The sequence below is a fragment of the Seriola lalandi genome, unplaced genomic scaffold (assembly GCF_002814215.2).
Source record: "Seriola lalandi dorsalis isolate HSWRI2012SDOR001 ecotype SW California unplaced genomic scaffold, Sedor1 jcf7180002054919, whole genome shotgun sequence".
Taxonomy (NCBI): Eukaryota; Metazoa; Chordata; class Actinopteri; order Carangiformes; family Carangidae; genus Seriola; species Seriola lalandi.
This window is the reverse complement of record NW_019525471.1, coordinates 559,641-566,584: the sequence shown is the minus strand read 5'-3', so window position 1 is coordinate 566,584 and position 6,944 is coordinate 559,641. Positions and strand designations below refer to the sequence as shown.

The 6,944-nt window shown below is 39.8% G+C and overlaps 1 protein-coding gene across 3 annotated transcripts in view; it reads right to left on the bottom strand.

The window, feature by feature from the left end:
* Window positions 1–3,885: 3,885 nt before the first annotated feature.
* Window positions 3,886–6,944, bottom strand: part of LOC111673475 (RNA-binding protein with multiple splicing-like) — a 36,811-nt gene continuing 33,752 nt past the window's right edge. For 2 of the 3 annotated variants that reach the window (XR_015436156.1, XR_015436154.1), the window contains exon 8: window positions 3,886–6,317. The gene's annotated coding sequence lies outside the window, so the exon portion shown is untranslated. The remainder of the gene's footprint in view (window positions 6,318–6,944) is intronic. The other variant, XR_015436155.1, reaches the window with a different exon arrangement.

Below are 6,944 nucleotides of genomic sequence, written 5' to 3'. Positions count from 1 at the left end.
TCATATTATGTATTAGGGTTGGGCAATAGTATAAAAGTCCATTGCTGTCAGGAAGAGAAAAAAAAAGGATAAAATATAAATGCATTTAAATGAAATTTTGACTCAGTAGAGATAAAAACTGAAAATTTTGGTTCAACATGAACATTTTATTTTTTATTATGATCAAGGTATTAACTTCTTTGTTTTCCTGGCAGAAATGTGCCTCCATACAACAGGGTTGAAATCTATACCACAATATGTATGAGAATATTATCCATCATCAATATATATCACACAATAGAGAACTGCTTTTTGCTGCAGTGGAGTTTTAGTGTCATGCAACCACGCCTACTGTGTATGTCTATTTTGCTGGATTCACAAAAGCCATTGCAAAACTTAAAACAGACCACGACATCGCATCCAAACACAACTGATGACTAATAAACAGTAACGGTATTACCATCCCTACTGAGACCCATCCAAGTCTGGACAGACTGGGATGATGTCTAGCACCAATGGATCACAACCCCCCTCTGAGCCCTGAGTGGCACCCTCTTTCACGGAGGTATAAGCCTGGCGCGCACAAGGCTAATCTGGCGGAGGCAGGGCTGCTTTGAACACCAGTTTGCCCCTCAACCCACTGTGGGGAGTGAAGTCCTCTGAGACCCCTCAGATACTGCCAGGCTCGAGGACTGAGCGCCTGGAGCTCTCAGTGCAAGATAAAATGGGTTTGTGGGCCTCTTTTCTTTGTGATTGTATCAGCAGTCAAAGTAATTTTCATGCCTTCCATTTTTAAAGTAGCAATACTTTAATTAAGATTGTAGTAATGTCCAATAACACAGTTGGTACTGAACATGTTTTGGCATATAACACCCATGCAGCAGGTTTTTGTACAACCCACATATTTAACCCAGTTTAAATTCAATACATTAAACCAAGTACTGTACTTATTTTAAATGTCACTTGGATGCACTTGTACTTTAATTGAGTATTTCCATTTGATACTAGTTTATATTTCTACATTGATTCATTCCAGAACAGTGCATTTATCTGATAGACGTAGTTAGCAGTTACGTTTCAGACTAAGATTTTACACACAAAAGATATGATAGGTTTATTAAATATGAAGATTTCTTGTATATAATATTGCTAAAATTAGTTCCACCTAGACCAACTACACCAGTGAGTACCATTTATACATTCATACACCAAGAATAATGATCCAATAATATAATACAAAATTAGTACTTTTCTGCTAAACCAGCAGTATTTATAATGTACTTATACATTATGGTATTACTACTTTTGCCACAGTAAAAGGGTCTGTATACTTCATGAGTATAGGAGGTGTCATATACTGTAGGTGGGTGCTGTAATGTCTTCTTATGACCACTGGGTGGCACTGTGGAGCTCTTTATTGTCTGAGAGAAAGGGCCTTGCTCATTCTATGATGTCATCCTCAGTCAAGTTATCATATGACACACACACACCCCATTATTTCAGAAAAACACACACACCTACACGATTATTGGATCTCAACTCAAATGATTAAAATAATATCTTTCTGTATTTATCTGGAATCAAAGAGTGGATTGTACAAACATGAAATCACTGAGAAACAGGGAAGTAGTGGGAGAGTTAGCCCTCAGTGTTTTGATTGCTGTGAGACCGAGGGCGCGGGGGCCCACCCAAGGGAGGTGCAAGCTGCGGATGAGAGAAAAGGAGGAGGAGGAGGAGGAGGAAAAATATTGAGAGGTGGACGGAGAGAAGACTGAGAGTGGGGACGAGGGGGAGCGCAGGAAGAAAACACCCCAGCACCCCCACGCAACCCCCCTGCTGTGAAATCAAATTCACTGACTCACTCTGAAGTAGTCAGCTTATCTGAAAGAGTAACAATCACAAAAGACACCAACAGCGCAGTGGGGAGTGTCAGGGCTTTTGGTTGGGTAATGTTTCCAAGAAGACACAAGCCCCTTTTGGCCAATCGCTGTTTAGACAATGACTGTGCAGACTTTCACAGACACTATGCAGGCTGCTGAATGATGAGTCACCAGTTAGTCAGTGCTGAATACTGTATCTGAGCCTGGAGAGTTGGGGATTATTTAGGACTCATGCCACTGTTCATGCTTGTCTAGTATAGCTCAACAGCTACTGGATGGATTGCCATCATTTTGTACCATCGATAGTCCTCAGAGGATAAATCCTATTGGCTGTGATCACTTTAACCACATTTGTGATTCAAAGTGAAACGTCTCCAACACTATTATTAAAGTGGTAAATTTTGTCTTCCACAGGATGAATTTTTAGTAACGCTGGTGCTCTCCTGACTCTTCATCCAGCGCCATCATCAGGTCAAAATGTCAGTTTGTCCTACTTTGGTATATGATCAGATACCAGCAGAATTAATGACACCCCCGTCATGATCAGCTGTGCTTTGTGTTCAGCCAAATGTTAGCACGCTGATCCAGTAAAATAAGAAGTCAAAGCATTAAAAGGAACGTGGACAAAACTGTGGATCATGTGTGTGATAACATATGGCTGCCTATTACAGTGAGTAGCGGTCAGTGTTTTACTGCAGTGAGCCAAGCAACACAGTTGACAGGGAAATGAAAACAGTACAGGCCCAAATTGCTCAAGTAATGGATGAATAAAAAAATTCTAAATCTAGTTTTGACTGTTCGGTTGCAGAGAAAATACAGTCACTCTTCAGCAAGGACATTTGGAAGAGCATGAGTGAAAGGGGACGGAAACACCTCTTTAATGGACTTGTCAAAGGGAGTAACACCATTACAGAGTGTTGCAGGTTGGGCGTATGCATGCATGCATACTCCCAGATGAATATGTCCCCTTGCCCACACATACGTACACGCACAACATTTTTACTCCCCACTTTAGTCAGCTCCGACACCCTGTGTGAAAACCCCCCAGGCATGGACGAGTGTGTGTCATGTGAGAAGCTGGTGTGTGCCACCTGGTGTGACTGAGCAGACAGAAGAGATTGGAGACAGGCAAGAGAGAAACTAAATTGGATGTGGCCTCTGTCTCAGGAGTTGCCAGCCCCTGGGTTAGGTGGGCTATTCTTATAGAGGGCAGGGAGAGGTCTCCAGCTCCCCTGGTACACAAACCACTTTATAGGAACCCACATCATGTTTTGATGGCCTCCTGGGATTGTGGGGGAGGTGTTATCCAATGACAAGTGTGAGAGAGGAAGAGGAAATTGAGCCTTCACACAGGTAGATTTCTATGTGGGTAAGTGCAGTCAAAATGTCAACATCTTGTCTTAATTCTCTTTGGATATAGAGCCCCAAACCTGACAAAGGGTACCCATCAATTGGTAGAAAAAAGAGACTTTTTTCTAATCTGTTGATAGATAATTCAGTCTTTAAAATTAAATTCTTTTTTTTTGTTGCCTATTTATTAACTTTCACTATGTTTATTTTATTTTCCTTTATTTGTTGGTGGGGTGGGGGCAATTTAACTCGCTGTAAAGCAACATTTGAATGTCCAGGGCAACGTCCAAGCAGTGTGTAATATCAGTGGAGCATTCAAGGAGAGCATGCACAGATATACAACCGTGTGGAGTGTGAGGCTAGTTAGCTTAACTGAAAACAAAAGAGACTTGCGTTTTCAGCTGTTTTTTGACACTTTTTGGACACCATACTTCTATCTTCACAACATTTTTCTCATGTCGATAACATTACACGTCTTTTACTCCCAATTAAGTAAATAATTGATGTAATGATGTATATTTTTGACTCATCTTTTTTTACAGCTTTTTGTCAGTTTTGGTGCTCCACACATCAAATGTGCTCAATGTGAAAAGTATATACATACACTTGATGCATGGTTCTGGAAACACAAGCACAATAACATTAAGAAAGAAAAACATGTAATCATGACACCAAGGATGACGTCAATCTTTAATGGCAGATGGCCTGAAATGTCTTCATTTAACATTTTCATAAAAACTTCTCATTTTGATCACCTTTTTTTTTTTTTTTTTTTTTTTTGGTTTCAAACAAACACACCTCTGCAATTCACTGAAATACATTTTCTCCTTACAGTGGCTAAAGTACATAAATATCAACAGTACTGTATGCATTAAGAAAAAGAAAAGAACACACACATGCCGTGAACATGCACAGAACACACAGGTACGCACACGGTATACTGAAACAAGAAAGGAGTATTTTTCATTGACAAAAGGAGGGACCATAATATTAATTTCATGGGACTTCTGTACCGTACTGCTGACAAAAGACAAAAAAAGATCCATTCGTTCAAAGAGCATGTTTTTCTCTGGATTTCACAGTGAATTATGTAGATAAAACAGTATTCATATATCACATACAGTATGTTTCAATCAGTCAGATACAAACACAAAAAGAAGCTCTAGAAAAATTACCAAATGAATATACAATTAAACTTACAATAATACTTACAATGAATTATATGATGGGCATCTTCTATGAACTTTAAAAACATAATACCCATAAAAAAACACACACACACACACACACACACACACACACACACGCACACACACACACCTTATAAATACTTGTTCTAATAAATTTGGTGCCACGGTTGGCTTAAAAAATGTCTGTAAAAGCAAAAACTGCTTCAGAAAAATCAGTTGATATGATGTGCGTGCATATTATTATTATTCATTACAAACACTGACTATATAATTCAACCAGTCCAACATGATTGTACACACCTGGGCTAAAGATTACAGGGAAGATTGTTGTTTTCTTACTTCAGGTTTTCACTGTCACATCACTGTGAAATGTGACTTAGCCTCATCAGAAAAGTACAAGAATCAAGGTTCGTCTTTGTACAGATGTGACATGAATGAGAGTTTTGGCGTCAAAATGTCACAGACACATTATCACTCGATGATATGTCATACAGCAAAGACGTTATTGCAGGCCAAAGAATACACAAGATTACAAAAGATTTGGGTGTTTTTTTCCCCACTCCAATCATTACTATGTAAATTCAAAATTTACAAAAGCACGTTGAATCACATTGGCTCCCTAAAAATAGACAAAGGAGACAAATTGCTTTAAGTGAATATCCTTTCAGATGTAGAGTGGCTCTTTGGAGTGACACCAAAAGAGACATGCAGCGAAAATAATATCATACTTCATAAGAAATCAGATTGAGGACTTCAAAGCAGTCAAAAACAGAATAACTCCACTAGCCTAGATAGCTCGCCAGTGTAAAAAAAAAAATGCCTTTGGTCTTTCTTTTCTCTATACTGTGCTGCTGTCCTCCTGCTAACACAATGAAGGGGCAAATTCCTAATTATAGCAGGGCTCAGTTTGCCATGCATTGCAGTCTCTGGGGGGGGTCACTCTACCCTCACCACCAATGGCTTATTCCTGTCAATGCCTATTTTTTTTTTATTTTTTTTTTTTAACACATCTGATTACCTCAAACTGCTAAATTATGAGCTGGATCAGGAGTGTTTTTGACACTCAGTGTTAACATTGGCTGCTGAGTTGAACCAAAGCGCGTCAGACAAAGGACTAATATGTCTGCTTCATGAGGTAAAGACGCCCACACAAAGACACACACATGAGCAAACCTAAATCCACACGGTATGTAGAAAAGTCAAGAGCAAACCGACAGGACTGCTTTGGTATAGCAGGGCGACTTACCATTTTGTAATGGCACAGGAAGGGCAAAAAAAAAAAACTGAAAAAAACATATGAAAGTTCCACACACACTTTAGCACAACATAAATCAATCAAACAGAACCATTTCAAACATTGTCTTGATTACAAAAATACCTTTTTGTATTTCTTTAAAATATCTAAAAATGTACAGCATTGTTTTTTTTTCTTTTTTTTTGCAAAGTCATGCTTCAACATGTATTTAATAATCATAATAACATTAATATGAATGATATACAGAATAGTAATAATTATAGTAATATAATAACATTATCCAGCAGTGCTTTAGCCACACTTCCATACATCTGGCCTTGCAAAGTGGCTGCATAAAATGTGTTTGCACTCCTCTGGTGGGCTGTCTTTTACACTTGCATATACAGAATGCAAAGCAAGAGACCTGCTAATGTCAGACAGGCGATGCAGTCAACTGGTGAACAAAGGGTGTATGTGCCTTTGTCATGCATGCCCGGTACCTTTCATGGAGGTGTCAGAGGAGGTGCAGCCAAAGCACTGCCAGTAAATCTTGAGTATGTAACAGTATAAAAAAGAGTTGGAGGGACTTTGAGGATGGTGGGTGAGAAGGAGGAGGGGGGGGGGCTCGATGTGTGATGGAGGCTGGGGTCTAGTATGTCCTGAGGCCCATGAGGCTGCTGCTGCCTGAGAGAGAGAGAGAGATAGAGAGAGAGAGAGAGATAGAGAGAGAGAAAGAGAAAGAGGGACACAAAGACAAGGGGTGAGGTTGTCATGGTCACCGCACACGAACCTTGTACGCTAATGAAAACACTGGGGATCATGTGGAACTGTTGCAAGACACAAACACATTCAAACGCCCATAAAAACCACACACACACACACAAAGGTAGATATTGTAGTGTAGATACACACACACTAACATATACACAAAATGTTTCTTGTTTTCTCCTCGATTTCTTGCACTTGCCTTTGTGATGCCAAGACCACACACTCTTTTATCACAAATATCTAATACTGCGACTCTGGGTTTGTTTTCAAAACATTTCCTGTGGAGCAAAAGCTGAAACATACACAGATGAAAGTTGACACGCTGTCATCGTGGCTCTGTGTGGTTATGTTCATTCCAGCAGATGTCGTTGGCAGTGTGATACTGTCCACTGCCCCCAAAAACGAAGTAAATAAATAAATAAACTGGCCTTTCACAACTTTTTCTACAAGTCCACACTTTCAAATCAGACTCTGTGCCAGGAGGGAGAGGCATGTTGCTCTGGCGCTGAGGTGAGATTTACACCTTTTGCCCCCCCCACCACC